The sequence below is a fragment of the Nannospalax galili genome, unplaced genomic scaffold, assembly GCF_000622305.1.
Source record: "Nannospalax galili isolate Female #2095 unplaced genomic scaffold, S.galili_v1.0 scaffold687, whole genome shotgun sequence".
NCBI lineage: Eukaryota > Metazoa > Chordata > Mammalia > Rodentia > Spalacidae > Nannospalax > Nannospalax galili.
The window spans coordinates 1,314,286-1,332,916 of record NW_008357456.1 but is presented as its reverse complement, the minus strand read 5'-3'; the positions used below and the strand labels follow the sequence as shown (position 1 = coordinate 1,332,916).

Below are 18,631 nucleotides of genomic sequence, written 5' to 3'. Positions count from 1 at the left end.
TCCCACTATTTGGACAAACAGAACAAAGCAGGACCACCATGTAAAGGGAATAGATACTCTAGAAAATACCCATCATTCTTTGTACACAGAGACACGGCTGCTGAGGGTTTCTCGGTGTGTCTGGAATGTGACAGAGGCGAAGGTCTGGGCTCTGGTGGTATTAGAGATGAGGACAGAATTTAAAGTGTTTGTATGGCCAAGAGACCATCCAGGCGAGACTGGAGAGATGCAGTTTGGGAATCAGATAATGATCAGACTCCGTGAAGGTCCAACTGGCTCTCTTTCATTATCTTACTGTAAACCTGAGGCATGCACCTGGCTCTGAACAGGAGCTCAGTATCTGAATGAATGAGCCAGCTGTCTGGGTTTAGTTCCTAGCTCTGACACCTACCAGAAATATAACCTTAAGCTCTTGGATGTCCTTCTCTGTGCAGTGGGAATCATGAGAACGCCTGCCTTGGGGTTGTGATGGAGATTACATGAACAATTGTAGACAACTGGCCATGGCACACAGTCACGTCACACTGTTCCTGTTTTAACTTTTTATTGTTATTATTCGTGACTTTTGGGGAATTCTGGTAAATGGTCTGTGAAAAACAACCTTCATTAAGTTGCCATGTCAGTGGCTGGCTTACCACTAGCAGGAGTCTATAAGCAAATAGATAAAGTTTTGTTGACTTGTTTGCTTTCTGCCAGTTGAATGGTAAGATACTCTGCTTGGTTGGAATTAACTTGTGGAGCTGAAAGGTGCTTCCTTCCAGGTTCTTTGCTGCCCATTTTGCTACGTGGGAGGGCGTGGGAGGGCGTGTGCACACAGCAGGAACTGGCCTGAGGGCTGCAGAGCTCCTGCTCCCTCAGCAGATGAGGAAGTGTCTACTCCCTCAAAGGGAAACCCACAGAGGGAAAAAAAGCAAAAAGAAAGGGACTGTGTTTTTTAGAGAACTAGCTTGTACATAAAAAGAAAAGATTGGTCTCTTGGGAATTTTTAGAGTTTTGACTTTGTCTTAGCCAAATTCCCTATTACATTAGACTTTTCAAGTCCCAGTTTCCATGAATTTGACTTTTCCCTTTTCTTTCTTTTTTTTTTTTTTTTTTTTTTTGTTATTTACTGCTGTTTGCTTGTTTTGAGAGAATATGTCCCTAAGACACTGAAGTGATGATCTTCTTGCTTCAGCCTCCCAAGTTCTGGGATTACAGGTGTGCACCATTGGTCCTTTTGAGACAGGGTCTCCCTGTAGCCCCAGCTGTCCTGGAACTCACTATGGAGACCAGGCTGGCCTCGAACTCACAGAGATCCACCTGCCTCTGCCTCCCAAGTGCTGGGACTACAGGCGTGCACCACCACTTTTCCCTTTTCATCAACCATGAATACAGTACAGGAAAGTTGAATTGGTATTATCACCTCACCCCCTTTTTGTTGATTTCTGTTTTGTTTTCTTGAGACAGGCTCTCAGGTAACCAAAATGACCTCACACTCACCAAGAAGGATCCAAATTTCTTATCTTCCTGCTTTTAGCTCCCCATTGCTAGATTACAGGCATGTGCCACTAGGCCAGCTTCCTCTGGTGCTGGGGTTGAACCCAAAACTTGTGTGTGCTAAACAAGCACTCTCACAACCTCCAAACCCCTTTGAATTTTTTGAAGTCATATTACGTATGTAAGGTTCTGTCTGTGTAGATTCTATATTGTAATATATTATCCATATTTACATTTATACAACATTATCCTAATCTCTGGTTATTTTAAACACCAAAACTGAGAGTAAAACTGCTTATTTATGATTACTTTAAGAAACGCCCCCTTTTTTCCTATACTGGTGATGGAATCCAGAGCCTAGCTTATGCTAGGGAAGTGTTCTACCACAGAACTCTAACCCAAGCCCCCCCAAAAACTTTAAACTTTCAAAATGTACATGTTGGCTATAGTTTATTAAGGAAAAGGTTCCTCTTCTGGAGCAGCTCTGAGGAAATAAAACAACATTTTAAGACGTCAAGCAAGATAGCATCCTTCGAAGAGCTTGTCACATGCTCTCCACAATATTAGGATCTCTTTAAAAAGGAAGAGGGAAAAGAATGGGGGTGGGGCGTGACTTTTCAATTTTATTGTCTTTGGCATTTTGTGCCAGTCTGGGGTTTCTCAAGTTTTGAGACAAAAAGCACACATTTATTTTAGGAGTTAAAAAACAAAAAACCGAAAAGGTTCTGAACGCCTTTCCAGTTTCTTTCCTGAGCTGTCTTCGGAGAACTATTTATTTTGCTTCTTTACCTTGCAAACTGCTAACGGCTTCGCTTCGAGCCAGCGCTCAACCCAACCCTTTTGTGCCCTGCAGTCATCACCGTCTTTAAAAGAAAACCGATTCTTTGGAATGCTGTGCGTGCACATGCCTGTCCTCACAGCAGGCCCCACCTGCCGGGCAGGTAAACCATATCCCCACTGCGGCCTCTGCCGCCACATTCCAGCCCTGCAAACTCTTACTCTCTAATTGTTACCTGTCAAACAGGTCAACCAGGCACTTGGGGCTGTTCCAAAACGTGCACACATGTTCCCACAGAAACCCTAAACCTGCAAACCTTTGACCTTTCCATAGTTCCCAAGATCCCTTGATTCTTTTCACCAGGGCTGATGGCGATCTGAAAGATGACTTTTAACTGGCACCCCGATTCTCTTTTCTCCTTCCACATAGATGGTGAAATTGATGGTGACCTGCGTGGGATTTCTGGACCAGCACACCTGGGGTGGGGTAGGGGGTGGGGGTCAATGATGACAGGAAGGCCCTTGGGGGAGGTTAAATCTATGAGCCCTAAATCCTTCATGGCCAGTTCAGGCTGTCCATGCTGACCAAATGGAGAACGTCTGGGAACTTGGTGACTCTCCTTCCTGACACTGGGCTAGCTGCCAAGACTGTGGCCCACCTCCCAGCCCCAAACCTGCCCAATGGAAGACCTTGGGCAGCTCCCCAGCACTATCTAGACCACAGGTTCCCTCTCCAATAATAAAGCTAAGAAAATAATGCCCTCAGCCCTAGTTCTACATCGTTTCATTCTGTTATAGGGTTTTGGTTTGTTTCTTTTTTGCTGTTTTGTTTCTCTGCTGGATGGAACACAAGGCTTTACACATGCTGGACTTGAGAGTTTTACCTAAACTATGCACCTCAGGCCCCATTCTGTACTCTTTTATCTTTTTAAAAACACCCAAAGTGTGTGTGTGTGTGTGGGGGGGGGGTCCTTAGCATAGAAATGTGGTGCCCTGAACTATTATCATTTGGGATTGGGTACAGTATTGATGGCACCCTGGATCAGCTGAGGGCTTGTGCTTAATCACCAGGTTTGGGGACTTCCCCTCTTGGGGGCATGTGGGTAGAATACAGGCCACCTTAACCAGGCTTCCCCTCTGTATTTCACCTAAAGATTCATCCTTCTTGAATAGGAAAAGTTAGGGTTTGTTGGTTTCTTTGTTTTTAATGCATCTCTTTTTTTTAAAATATTTTATTTATTTTTATTTTATGTGTATGAGTGTATTGCCTGCATGTATGTGAGTGCACCCATGTCATGCAATGCCGTGGAGGTCAGAAGAAGGCTTCGGATTCCCCTGGAACTGGAGTTAAGGACGGTTCGTAGCCACCATGTGGGTGCTGGGAATCAAACCCAGATCCTCTACAAGAGCAGTCAGTGCTCCTAATGCTGAGCCATCTCTCCAGCCCATTTGTCTGTTTTGATATCACTGATTCTTATTTTTATTCTGCATCTAACAGATTCAATATCAAAACTTCTCTGCAGGTCTACTGAATCCAAACACTTCGTTGGCAGATACAGAAACTGGGGCCCAGAGTGTGAGCTACCCAGTCACCCTCTGCTAGTCAGGTTCTTTACTTAGGGGGCTTTGGGAGTTGGAGACATTGCAGGTGAGCCACACCATTGTCACAGAAGTGAGATGGGAAGGTGTCTCCAAGGCTGCTCCAAAGATGGAATGTTAAAATCCCAGCTCCAGAATATAAGCTTCCCAGGCAAGTTTCTGAGACACTGCAGTGCTGTCAGGCCAGTTTGCTCGGATCCTTCTCCCTTTGGGCAGGGGACAGGTTATTCTACCAAAAGCTCAGGATTATGTTGTACAGTGCAGGAACTGGCACTTCCTGCTTGGTCTGTCCAGCTCAGACTTGTCTGCCAGAGCTAAACCGGCTGGGCTGGCTCCCAGGAGAGAAAGCTCCTCAGGGCTCTGCACTAGTGGAGTCTGGCAGTCTGCAGGCCTCCTTAGCATCGTCCTCCCACCTGCTCCCTTTACTGAGTACAAAGGGTGTTAAGCCAGAAGCCCACCTGTAGGTGCTGGTAATTCAGGGGACTGCTTGGTGTCGTGGGTGTCATGATCCCCACAGCAGGGCTGTGAGTTGCTTCTGAAGTTTGCCGATAACACACAGATCATGGTGTGGTTGCTTTAAGATACATTTTAGAAAGTATTTACCTAACAAACCCAATTAGTATTGTTTCTCTATTACCAAACCCCAGATTTTCTGCAAATAATGAGCCATTTCACTGGTAAACTCTGATCAAGACTCAATTTTACATCTTTCCTCTGGGTTGACTTCACCATTGACACTGGTGCACACTGAAGAAATTACCGGGACCTTCTGAGCCCATACCTCATTATCTAAAAAAGAACAATTGTCCCATTTACCTGATGGCATCATTATGAGGAATAAATACCGTCAAGTTCCAAGCCTGTCACGTAATAAACGTCAAATAAATGGCAACTATTTTTGCCATTGTTGTTGATATAAGACTTATTAAAATAGTGACTCATGTGGTCCAGCTTGTGAATGGTATGCCTAACAATAAAAAAGGACCTTAGCTGAGCATGGTGGTGCATGCCTTTAATCCCAGCACTGGGGAGGCAGAGGCAGGAAGATCTCTGTGAGACTGAGGCCATCCTGGTCTGCATAGAGATTTCCAGGCCATCTGGGGGCTATAGGGAGACCCTGTCTCAAGCAAAGCAAAACAAAACAACAGCAAAAGGACCTAATTTAAGTCTCCAAGGTTGGGGGTATAGCTTAGTTGATAGCTTGCCTAGTGTACACAAAGCCTTGGGTTTTACCCCCTGTACCACATAAACTGGGCATTGTAGTACACACCTGTAGTCTCAGCACTTCCTCTGCAGGAAGATTAGAAGTTCAAGGATCATCATCAATGACATAGCAAGTTTGAGGCCAGCCTGGGCTACATGAAACCTTGTCTCAAAAAAGGGCTTGGAGGGGGGGTGCAAATAACTCCAGGCTTTTTGCTTGTTCTCAACACTGCAAAGTCTGATGTCCTCACATTCCAGGGTGAGTCTGGTTCATGTGCCACCCTCAGTTTCCAGCTGTTTTCCCTGTCATCTCCCACACTTCCTGTTTGGGTGGTAGGGGTGAGGGATTTGAAGCCGATTTTGTCATCAAAGGACACAAAGCATGATTAGAAAATGCTCTTTGAGAGGATGGCTTGGATTACAGTGTGCAGTCGTTGCCCACATGGCCTTCTTCCTCTGGCACAGCTAATTCACCTGAGCTGAGCAGTAGTTCTTTTCCATGCTTCCCTTTTCCATGCTTCACTAATCACGAAGCAGACTTTTGGAGAAGGAAGACAGATCCAAAGACAGGGATTGTACTAACTGGATAGTTGACTCCCCAGTCCCGGAGTACTGACAGTTCTTTTCAATGCCCTGGCCTTTCTAAAATAGGCATGGTTTATGGCTATCCCAAGCCTACAGCCTGGCCTCTAGAGATGCCTGCAGATGGGCTGGTCATGCTTGGTTTGCAGGACATTTGACCCAGGGGTTGAGAAGGAAGTAGGTCTCTCAAGGCCTGCAAGGAACACATGGCCTACTCCATGAGGATTTCCAGACTGACTGCAACCAGTACATCCATGGAATCACAAATCCAGTCAGTTCTTCCTCCTAGGTCTCTCTCAAGTATGTTAACTGCCAGGAGCCTCACTGTCTCAATTCTGAATAGAGCACTGAAATGCTTTTGGATAAGCACAGTGGCTTCCTAATTGGACTCCGAGCAGTGGTTCTGTGGTCTTCAATGCTCTTGCTCAGTCTATCTCTGCAGCCTCCCTGGTCTCTGACCCTCTCTGCTCCAAGGCACACTCTTCTGTTCTCTCTACTTGGAACACCCTCCCACCCAACCCTACTTACCTTCAAGTCTGCTTAGATTGCTCTAAGAATGCCTGTATTCTTCGGATCTTGGTCTGTGATTCCCTACCAGCCTCTAAGCAGTGTGCAGGCCTGGATTGAATCCATCCTGGTTCGGTGTCCGGCTGTGTCTAGTGCTGAACTTGACCTACTGCAAGCTTTCAACCTGTGTTTTCTCATTTAGTTCAATAACTATCCTAGGTTAGGAGGGTGCTTAAGTCTATTTGACACATGTAGAAGCCTGTGCTTTTAACCTCTCTAAGACATTACTACTCTAAACATGCTCAATTCAGATGACAATGTTTTTATTTTTATTTTTATTTTTATTGTTTTGGTCTTTTTGAGACAGGGTCTCCCTATAGCCCCAGCTGGTCTGGAACTCACTATGTAGACCAGGCTGGCTTTGAACCCACAGAGATCTGCCTGCCTCTGCCTCCTGTGTGCTGAGATTAAAGGCATGGCCCGGCCTCAGACTACAATTAAACAAGGCAGGAGGCAGACAGTTTGTGAAGATCTGAGTCATCTATGAAGATCAAAAGGTTCTAGCTCCCCTGAAGTTCAAATCCAAGCAGACCTGTGCTCACCTCTCAGAAACTGTGGGCTTTTGGGGAACAGCTACTATTAGGGTTACTAGGATGCTGTTATTACCTCTATAAATGTTCAAAAGACGCAGTTAAGACTGTATTCTGAAAAATGTTTTCGATGATTGAAAAGTTTGGAGATGGATACACATTGCTGCCTTTTTATTAAACTCTAGCAGTCGGGATGTTTTCTGAGAGAGCGGGGTCTGAAGGACAGTCCTTTGCATGCTCAAGATTAGGGAACAGACTTGTCATTTTTCTTAAATATCACAAGGATACTTGCCAAATATCTCCAGGGCTTATTACACTTATGGTCAGTACATGCAAATTGTGTTGTACCATTTACTTCTTTTACTTTTTTTTTTTTTTTGAGATAGGGCCTCCCTGTAGCCCTAGCTGGCCTGGACCTTGCTATGTAGACCAGGCTGGCCTTGAACTCACAGAAATCTGCCTGCCTCTTCCTCTGGAGTGCTGGGATTAAAGGCGTGCACCACCACACCGGCTGTGTCATTTAATACTTCACTAACAAGTGAAGGAGGGAGGGTGAGCAGGCCATGTATAGGGGAACAAGAAGATGACAGCACCCCAGGGACCACCAGACCTCCTGAGCTTAGAGTTGATGCCGAAGAAGCAAGAACGGCCTGGAGCCGGCATCATCAGTAACAGAGCAGAAGGGACAGTGGAAAATTGAACCAAATACTTCCCAGTGTCTCACTCAGATATTCTTGTGAGGGCTTCAGGATTAAATGTTGAACTCAGAGATTGGAGTACATCTGGTGACCTGCCCTAGGGAACAGGAGAATCAGCATTACCCAGCCAAGCGTTTTCATACTGCCTTCTCTCTACCCTGCGGCCTAAGGTGAGTCTGCTGAAGAGGAGATAGAAGCATGCCCCGAGGATGAAGGAAACTTACCAGGGCAGCAGGACTGCTGGAAAAAGGATGTGAGAAAGGCACAGTTTTCTTTCTTTCTTTTAAAACTTTGTGTTTGTGTGAGTGCCTATTCATATGTGTGAATGTGGGCACTTGTGTGCCACCACATGTGTGTGGAGGACAGATGGCAACCTTGGGCATGGGTCCTTGCCTTCCAACTAGTCTCTAGTTTTTTGCCACTATGTATGACAGGGTGGCTGGCCTTCTAGCTTGTGGGGATTCTCCTGCCTCTGCCTCCCATCTCCTAGTAGGAGGTCTGGGATTACAGACATTCACACTATTGTGTCTAGCTTTATGTGGGTCCTGGGGATTCAAATTCAGGTCCTCATGCTTGCTTGGCAAGCACTTTACCAACACTGAACTATCTCCTTATCCCCAGAACATTTTTCTTAAATGAGTCCATTGTAAGCCTTTTCTGAGACAAGGCATGGTAAAATAGTGGAACAAAATACATTAATATTGAAGTTAACAAGGGAAAGGTGGTGTGATAGTTATACAAACTCAGTGAGCTGAGAAACCTAGAACTAGAATCCATTGTGTCATCAGTGGCAACCATTGGGTCAGCTAAACAAAAATCGTATTAGAGAGGAAAATGAAAGGCAGACAGTGATGATTGATAGTTAGGAGATGACACATTAAGAGTAATATTAGGGGCTGGGGATGTGGCTCAGTCCATAGAATGCTTGCGTAGGATATATCAAGTCCCAGGTTCGATTCCCGGAACTGCATAAAATTGAATGCAGTGGCATACACATCTTTAGTAATCTTAGCACTAGAGAAGTGGGGCAAGAGGATCAGATATTTAAGGTCATCTTTAGCTACATGTGGAGCTTGAGGCCAGCCTGGGCTGCAGGAGACCCTGCTCCTGCCCCATCACCAAAGAATCAACATTAGCATGTAGGTGTGATGACTCAGTCCTGTAATCCCAGTACTTGGAAGGGGAAAGCAAGAACAGTGTTATAAATTCAAAGTTAGCCTGGGTTACATAGTGAGTTTCAGGCCAGCCTAGACTATAAAGTAAAATGATTCTGTCTCAATAAACAAACAAAACAAAACAAACAAAAAGAGTAAGCATCAGCACACACAAGGACCTAGGTTCCATTCTAAGCACCACACAGGCAGAAAAAAGCAGTGTGAAAGTCATCGCCATGTGAAAAGCAGTGTTTCCCTTAATAGAAGCAGTAAGCAATACATGTCTAAATTTGAATGTCAGAAAACTACGTCAATTAGTGGTGAGTGAAGTGATTGAAACACGTTCAGCTTCTTACCTGTAAAAGATAATCATGTTTCATAAGAATCTATAATGATAGCCTGATGAACATTGAGAGGCTGAAAAAAAGAGTGTCAAAAGTGACTTTTAAGCCAGGCATGGTGACACACGTCTTTAATTCCAGCATTCAGGAGGCAGAGGCAGAAGGATTTCTGTGAGTCCCAAGCCAGCCTGGTCTACAGAGTGAGTTCTAGGCCAGGCTTACAAAGTGAGACCCTGTATCAAAAAAAAGTGTTGGTTCAGCAGGTAAAGGCCCACAAGGTGAAAGGAGAGAAACAACTCCAATGAACTGTCCTCTGACTTCCAGATGCACACTGTGGAAGGCACACGCCCCCCTTGCACACACATATAGAAAGAAAAGAAAAAAGAACCACACGTATATGTGTATCTCTAGGTGCACCTTACCCCACAAGCACAGAGTTTGTGTTACTCAGTTACCCTCACAGGAATTTTCTCTGTGGAAAAAGTATTAGGATTTAAGAAACATATGAGTTCAGAGCAAGTCAGTGCCAACACTGGTGGGGGATTTTGAAAGAAAGAAACTAGGGGCTGGTGAGACGGCTCAGAGGTTAAGAGCACTGACTGCTCTTGCAGAGGACCTGGATTCTATTCCCAGCACCCACATGGTGGCTATGAACTATCCTTAACTCCAGTTCCAGGGAAATTCGAAGCCCTCTTCTGACCTCCACAGCATTGCATGACATGGGTGCACTCACATACATGCAGGTAATACACTCATACACATAAAAAATAAAAATAATAAATAAAATATAAAAATAAAAAAGAAAGAAACTATAGCCAGACATTGTGGTGCAAGCTTGCAATGCCAGCTCTGGGGTGGCAGAGGTAGGATGATCAAGGTAAATTGGAGGGCAGCCCGGGCTACATAGAGAGGCCAAGATCCAGACTAGCTTGGGCTATACTGAGATCCAGACTCAAAACAAAAGAAAACAAAGAAAAGAAAGGAAGAGAAGAAAAGGAGAGAAAGAAGAAAGGAAGCAGGAAGGAAGGAAAGAAGGAAGGAAGGAAGGAAGGAAGGAAGGAAGGAAGGAAGGAAGGAAGGAAGGAAGGAAGGAAATCACGGAATAAAACTGGCTGAAATTGTCTAGTGAAAATAACAGCAGCTCAATTTATTTTAAAAGATGATGTAGCTGGAGAGATGGTTAAGAGCACTAGCTGCCCTTGCAGATGACCCAGGTCTGATTCCTAGCACCCACATGGCAGCTAACAACTATCCACAGCTCCAGTTCCAGAAGAATTAGGCACCCTCTTCTGACCTCCACAGGCATTGCACAACATGGGTGCACATACATGCAGGCAATACAGTCATGCATATGAAACTAATTTGGTTGTTTTTAAAAAGAAGAGGATGAGATGCTCTACTGTTCATCTTTCCTATACTATGTACACAGAACACATTAAGAAAATGCAATTTTTGTCGGGCATGGTAGAATATACCTGTATCTCCAGCACTTAAAAGGTGGAAGTGGAGATATTCTCACGGAGAGTGCAGTGGTTCCTACTTCCATAGTGCTGGAGTAGAACCTAGCACTTGACTCTGTGACCTCAGCAGGTTGCTCGAGCCACAGCCCTCTGCCACCGCCTCTGCAATGACCACTGCGCCCCCCTCACAGGTGTGCCAGAACTATCACCAGGACTCAGAGGCAGCCATCAGCTGCCAGATCAACCTGTAGCTTTACATCTCCTATGTGTATCTGTCTATGTTTTGCTACTTTTCCCAAGATGATGTGACTTTGAAGAACTTTGCCAAACACTTTCTTCACCAATCTCAGGAGGAGAGGAGACATGCTGAGAAGCTGAGGGAGCTGCACAGCCAATCAGGTGGCCGAATCTACATGCAGGAGATCAAGAAGCCAGACCAGGATAACCAGGAGGATGGACTGAATGCAATGGAATTGTGTGACTCAGTCACTACCGAAACTACACAAACTGACCACAAACAAAAATGACCCCCACTTGTGTGATTTAATTGTGACTCATTACCTGAAGGAGAAGCTAAAAACCTATCAAAGAATTGGGTGACCATGTAACCAACTTGCACAAGATGGAAGCCTCCTAATCTGGCAAGGTAGATATCTTTTTGACAAGCACACCCTGGGACACAGTGATAAGCTGACTTCTCCAAAGCCACAGGGCGACTTCACTGGTCAGGGCTACCTTTCCTTTTTCTATAAATTGTATCAAAACATCTGCTTAAGTTCTTTCATGTGTCCTGTTCCTTCAAATAAAGAAATTTGGTTACTCCCCCCCCCCCCAAAAAAAAAGGTGGATGTGAAGGATCAGGAGTTCACGGTCATCCTCAGCTACATAAAGAATTAGAGGGCAGCCTGGGCTACATGAGTCCTTGTCTCAAAGCCAAAACAAATCCTCATTTTTTATGCTAGCAAAATTTCAAAGGCACCTTGTCAGTCACTACAGATAGGAACATTCTGCCTGACTATTGGGTGCCCCTGAACTTGTCAAAGGCTTCCTGAGATACAAAGGAAAGAGCAGGCATGATCACATCCTTCTGATTTTAATCTACTTGAGTAGACAGAACAAATGTACATTAAGGTGCTGATGGGCAAAGCAATGAGCAAGTGAAGGAGGGTCAGGGGTTTAGATTTTAGGGACACAGGGACTCTGAGGCCATTGCTAGGTAAAGGTGGCACAGCAGAAGTGAATCTAAAGAAATTCTTTGGAGGAGCTAGAGAGATGGCTCGCAGTTAAGAGTGCTTCTTGCTCTTCCAGAGAACTGAGTTCAGTTCCAGCATTCACATGGCAAAATACAACCTGTAACTCCAGCTCCAGAGAATTCAGCACTCTGGAACAGTATTGCTACAATAGCCCAGGCTGGCCTCAGAACTCACCTCATAGCCTAAGCTGGCCTTAAATTTCCAGCAGTCCTCCTGTCCCAGTTTTCCACATGCTGGGATTACTGGCGTGTAGCACCATGCCAGCCTTGTTGGACTGTTCTCTTCCAGTCATTCATATGAATTGTTTCTGTCCATTGTTATAGTCAATACATTACACAAAGCACTTGTTTTTTTTTTTCTTTTATGCAAAAATATCTATTATGCCAAAACACAGAAGTAATACAATCTATAATACTTATCTCAGAGACTAGAAAGTTTTTTAACCCCAGGTAAATTCCCACACAGGTCCACAGGGATGTGGGAAAAAATGACCACCACAGGACTGTAGTGTTGGGGATCTAGAAGCAATGTGGGTGAATACCAGTGGGGTGTGGATGGGAAGAAGTGGAAACCTACCAGAATCCTTTGCAGCCACGAGTAGTAACAGACTACACATCACCACAGCAACATGAATGGGTGAAAAATTAAAAATTAACAGTCATGGTGCTGGAGAGATGGCTCAGTGGTTAAGAACACTGCTCTTTTAGAGGACCCAGGTTCAGTTCCCAACGCCTGCATAGTGGCTAACAACTGTCCTTAACTCCAGTGTCAGGAGATCTGATGCCTTCTTCTGGCCCTCAAGGGTATTGCACACACAGGTGTACTTACATACAAGCAATAAGTAAATGAATAAATAAATAATCTTTAAAAAATTAAGTTATAATGAATCTTAAATATAACACATTCAGCAAAGTGAAAATGTAGGCATAAAAAAACAAAATGGGCTGGGTGTGGTAGCACACACCTTTAATCCCAGCACTCAGGAGGCAGAGGCAGACAGATATCTCTGAGTTCAAGATCAGCCTGGTCTCAATGGGGCTCTGGAAAGAGAGAGAGAGAGAGAGAGAGAGAGAGAGAGAGAGAGAGAGGCAAATTCCATTTTTCAGCAGTTCATATAGGGCTGGAGTATAGCTCAGTGATACAGAACTTGCCTCATATTCAAGAAGCCTAGAGTTTGATCCCCAGCACTGCAAACACAAACACCAACAACTACAAAAAAACCGATGCATATAAACACAAGTTTACACTGAGTCTGCATTAAATATATTCTTCATGCATATGGAAGAGGAATGCAGACAAAAGAGAATGAATCTATAAAACTAGAGAGAAGCCTTGCGTGGACCGCTGCTGCAAAGTGATGAACATGATGGACTCCACTCTACACCGAGCTGGAAAAGCCAGAGGACAGATCCATGGCGAAAGGAAGGGTTCCATCTCAGTGCTTACAGTCCTGTGGCTCCAGAGCCAGGCGTGGAGAGGGGAGGTTAATGATTGCCAGGTAGGTTTCTTGAGCTATTTGGATGCACTCGGATGCTCTTTAGGCCAGAGGTTCTCAGTCTTGGCTACACATTAGAGACATCTGGGGAGATATTAAAAAATACCACCCCTGGGCCCTACTCCAGTCAGTGTGAAGTTGTGGAACTGTGTGTGTGTGTGTGTGTGTGTGTGTGTGTGTGTGTTCTCAGAGTCCCCCAACTGATTCCAATAGGCATCTAAATTTCAGAACCATTCCTTTGGCTTTTGTATTTTTTTTTCCAAGATGCATTCTTTGGCATTTCAAAAGCTACTCCTGAAATCAGATTTTTCCTTTTGCCAAACATCCATTTCATTATTAATAGAGAACATCAAAGATAACGAAATTCGTTTCATTCATCTAGTTATGCATACATATCATTTGCTGGGCTGCTGTGTGTTTAGGTTGGACACTGTAATTCCAGGGGAACGTATTCACGGAATAGTTCATGAAAATGAATCCCTCTGCAGTTGGTCAGCACACAACCTGCCCTGTTGTATGCAGTAGCTCTAGTACTCACTGTGTGGCATGCTCTGGACAAAGTAAGTACATTGGCAGGACTGGTGAACAAGATGGTGTGGTCATTGCCCTGGCAGAACTGTCAGTCTCCAGGGAAGTTAGTAACTTCAATGAAGTGCAACAGTCCTGGAATGAGAGCTTGTGGCCCTCATACAGTATAGGGAGACAGGAAGGGCTTGCTGGAGGAACTGAAATTTGGACCTAAACCAGAAGAATGAATATAGAGGTGAGGAGAAGGAAAGGCAGAGCACCAGTGGGAGTGTCTTGGAAAAAGCAGGGAGACTTAAGGAGCTAGGTGAGCTACAGGGACTGCAGGAAAGCCAGGCCTGATCACAGAGGCTCTGTGTGTCTAGCTGAGAAAGTGGACTTTATCTCACAGGTGATGAGCATGCAGTGATCAGTGGAAGCTCATTCTGAGGACAAGTAGAGTAAACTGTAAGACTGGATACAGGAGACAGGTTATGGGGCTGTTGTACAGACCTGGGTGGAGGTAGGCGGTGGCTGGGGTGGGGCCAGTAGCCTGTGGAAGGAGAGAGACTGACAGGTATGAGAAACGTTTGAGAGTGATGGGACATGAAGGGTACCTGGACCTGGCTGAAGGAGAAGGTTGACCATATGCAGAGGTGATGAGATAAGGCAGAGAAGAGCTGGACGGAGAGGTTGTGGCTTTGTTTTGAACATGTGAGTTTTGTGGGACTGGTCTGACAGGCTGGGTTCCTGGGAAGCAGGCTCTGAGACATGGTTTAGAGAGCATGGTATTTCTTCATTGCTCAAAGTATGCTCTGAGAGTTGTACTACAGAGGGAGGAGGAAACAGCAGGAGGAGGAGGAGGAGGAAGAGGAGGAGGAGGAGCCACAGGTCAGGCCTAATGACAGCTTTGGGTGTGGCAGTTGGTATTTCTCAAAGGCAGTCTCACCAACTTTTGCCCCACTGGACCTATTTATCTAGTCAAATACTGGTGCTCTTCCATCAGGAGTTGTGGTCTGTATTTCATACCCTTCCATCTGGGTAGACACTTGTAACTGTCTGATCAGAGTGGTGCTACATGCCTCTGAAACTAGGCTGTAAAAGGCTTCTGTCTGGCTCTTAAAATTTTTTTAATTACATTTACTTGTGTGCATGCACGTGTGCACATGTCACAGCACGGGTGGAAGTCAGGACAGCTTGTGGGAATTGCTTTCTCCTTCTACCATGTGAGTTACAGTGATGGAACTCAGCTCCTCAGTTATAGCATCAAGTGCCTTTACTTGCTGTGCTGGCTCACTGCTTGGCTTTTTCTTGGGAGCCCCAAGTCAACAAGAAGTCTAGCAACCTTACAGCCTTTGTGCTGGAGAACACATGGTGTGATAATGAGGAGAGAGAGAGGCCCCAGAGGCCAGCAGTTGCCCCCCGCCGTTAGAGTGTGCCCAGTTCAAATACCAGGTGTGTGAGTGAGCACATCGCAGCGGACACCAAATACAGCAGAGACAAACTGACGAACTCTGTCTTTGTCTTCATCCCTCGTACCAAGCCTTCTCCAGATTACAGACGCATGAACAAAGGAAATGTTATTTAAAGATGCCGAAGAGGTGGCTCAGTGCTTAAAAGCATGTACTGCTCTTGCAGAGGACCCAAGTTCAGTTTCCAACACCCATGTTGGGCAGCTCACAACTTCCTATTACTACAGCACCAGGGGATCCAATCCCCTCTTTTGACCTCTGTGGGCACCTGTACTTACATGTACATATCCATATACAGGCATACACAAATATACATAAGTAAAAATAAAATAAATCTTAAAAAAAAAGAAATGTTTTTTAAAGCAGCAATATTTTAGGGTGCTTTGTTACCAGCGATAGGTTATCAGAGCATCAGCGCACCCCTCAAAGAACTCTGGAGGCAGAATGGCCTTCTAGACCTGCCCCAGACTGGGCCACAATGGCTGCTACTATCTGTTCCCTTGCTGATCAGTTACTGGATGTGGGCTTCCCCAAAAATTCACATGACCTTGGATATATATTCTCTGTTGAAGCCATCCTGGAAGGGGCTTGCAGCTGACAGTGGGGCCAAAATGTCCTTCCTTGAAGGGGCATTTAGGGGACACAGTACTCTGACTCCCATAGCCAAAAAGACAGCAAGTCACAGAGTGGAGGGCTAGATCTGCAGGTGCGGAGTTGGCAAGGGCATGGTGTTGGGAAGCATTTGCCTGGAGCTCAATGTGTTTCTTCCTGTATCAGGAAATTAAGAACTTGCCTCAGGGGCTGGAGAGGTGGCTCAATGGTTAAAAGCACTGGCTGCTCTTGCAGAGGACTGAGGTTTGGTTCCCTGCACCCACATGGCTGTGATTGCAGGTTCGGGGAATCCTGTGCCTTTTTCTGGCTTGTGCCAGCACTGTACACATGGTACACTTCCATACATGCTGGCAAAACAGTCATACACATTAAGGGGACTTCAAAGCCACAGGAGGGTGGAGACTGTGTCCTCGGATGATGATAAGGGGTGAGCAGATAACCTGGAATGCCAGCAACCTAGGAAGAAGATGGAGAGTGAAGGTGATGGAGAGCATTGGGGACCATTGGTTCCAGTGTGGGCAGCCAGCAGTAGCAAATGCAAGGAGATCAGGGGTGAGACCTTCAGAGCATCTTGGGATTTGGCAGTGAGACTGTTATTGGTGCCTCTAACCAAAGCCATCAGGGTGGCATGCAAATTACGTGCTGCCACCGTCCTGGTCCTCGGTGGATTCCATCCTGAGCTGCTTCTTGGCCAGAGTCCCTGGGGCAGAGGAAGAAACCAAAGCTAAAGTGCCCCTGGAGACCATAGCTGGGTGCTGTTGGAGGATGGACCCTCTGCCTAGAACAAAGAAAGGACTAAGTAAGGGTAATACAAAGAGAGTGAACTTTTAGATGCATCTGGCCTCAAGCTCTCCCATTGGACACCAAGTGCAGCAGAGAGAAACTCCCTCTTCATCTCTCACTCCAATGCTTGTTAGGACTTTGGACTCACTAGCAAAAGAAATATTCTAAGAAGTTACATTTTGAGGTGGTAGATAACCGACAACAGGAAAAAGTTAATGGTTGTGAAGTTAGATGAACAGGAAACATCCTATTGTCGAGTAGGAGAGCCCAGAAGAACGCAGAAGACTGTAGATCCAGCAAATGCCCTTCGGAATTCACACCACCAAGCAAGGCTCTTGCTAAAATGGTCACTTTAGCAGAGCAAAGGTGTTTGGAATCAGCAGAATGGAGTTAGGTCTCCACCACTACAAAGCACCATCTCCTTAGAGAGCGAGTCCACCTTCCTGATCGTTCCTTTCCTCCTCTGTGACGTGGAAAGAGGCATGTGCCTCACCTGCTGCTACGCCAGGACCCTGTAACTTACCCATTCAATGAGCACTTATGAAGCACTGCTCCACATTAGACACTAGACACTATTCAATTGTACACAGGAGACTGGTGTCCTCCTGGGATTTGTCACCTGGTGAGAGAGAGAGAAACAGGGATTAGGTTAAAGCAACACTAATGGCATCATGCCCTCCGTGATCAGTGCTGTGAGAAGGAAAAGTTCATGAGAGGCCAGCTGTGTTTGAGACATATGAGTTGCTCAAGAAATGGTATTTACAGTCATTCTTACCATTGGGAAGATGTGGAATGGGACCACATTTGGCAAAACTGTGAAAGAGATATTTAGGATCTGCTGAGTCCCTCTGGAGAGTTGGCTCAGAGGTTAAGAGTGTTTACTGCTCTTGCAGAGGACCTAGGTTTGATTCCCAGTACCCATATGATGGCTCACAACTACCTGTAAGTCTAATGCCAGGGAATCCAGATCCCTCTTCTGACCTCCATGGGTACCTGAACATACTTGGTGCACATTAACTCATGCAGGCACACACATACGTACAAATGAAAAATTGGTTAACTTTTTAAAAGTACTAGTGAAGTCTAGAGGTATAGCTTAGTGGTAGAGCCTAGCATGCCATGACGTCTTAAGTTTGATTCTCAGCAATGCAACAAAGAAATAAACAACAACAAATTGGTCCTGAATCTGTTGTTTTTAGCGTGTTAAATATATGAAGGAAGAAAGGAGCAGATTCCAAGGAGACAGGGTGTGATTTCCAATGTGTACATAGGCCTTGCATTCGAGTTTCAGCACTAGGAAAAAAAGTCACACATGGAGAAGACTGTCCCATTACATAAAATCACTCTTGAACTTCTTACATAGAGAAGCAAAGGCTCCTTTGAGAGTGTCCTCCTTGCACATCCATTAATTAGAAACAGCATAAATGTGCTTTGCTTGTGAGGGTAGTCTGTGTACTAGATTGGCGCCATTTAAAAAACAAAATTGGAACAATATTGACACAAAGCTGACTCATTTGGCAGGAGAGTTTGCCAATGTGAGCTGAGAGTGAGTAAGAGAGGCATTTTACAGCTTATCAGGCAGATCACTGATAGTAACTCCCATGGGGCTAGCATGTCCATATCAGCCTGGGGCTTGACACCCTCCCCAATGCTGTAACACATTAACTCCATTTTACAGCAGAGGAAATCGAGACTTGGAGAAGTTCAAGCAGCACTCAAGGTCTCAGAACTGTGACTTGGCCAGGCCTTAATGTTAACACAGCCATGTCTGTAGCAACCTCTGAGCTCACACACGTGAAGTGAAGGAAACTGTGATCAGGTTCTGAGGAAGAGGAAGAGACAGCAAGGGCAGCCAAGATGGACCTGGGCCTGAACAAACACTGGACCAGAAAGGGACAAGGACAACAGGTCAGTACAGCTGCCACAGTTCCACTAGAGGACACCAGTACAGTGTGTGTAGTGCACAGGTGTGCATGAGTGAGTGTGAGTTGGAATGTCTGTGTGTGGAACAGAGATGGTATGTTTGCATATGAATGTAGGATCACCAGCGAACTGGTGTGTTTTTGCACGTGGACATACAGGAGAACATGTGTGTGTGTGTGTGTGTGTGTGTGTGTGTGTTGTG

At 45.4% G+C, this 18,631-nt stretch overlaps 1 pseudogene; it reads left to right on the top strand.

Annotated features, from left to right (window-relative positions):
• The first annotated feature begins 10,554 nt into the window (after positions 1-10,554).
• Positions 10,555-15,896, top strand: LOC103751600 (annotated as a pseudogene).
• Positions 15,897-18,631: the final 2,735 nt, after the last annotated feature.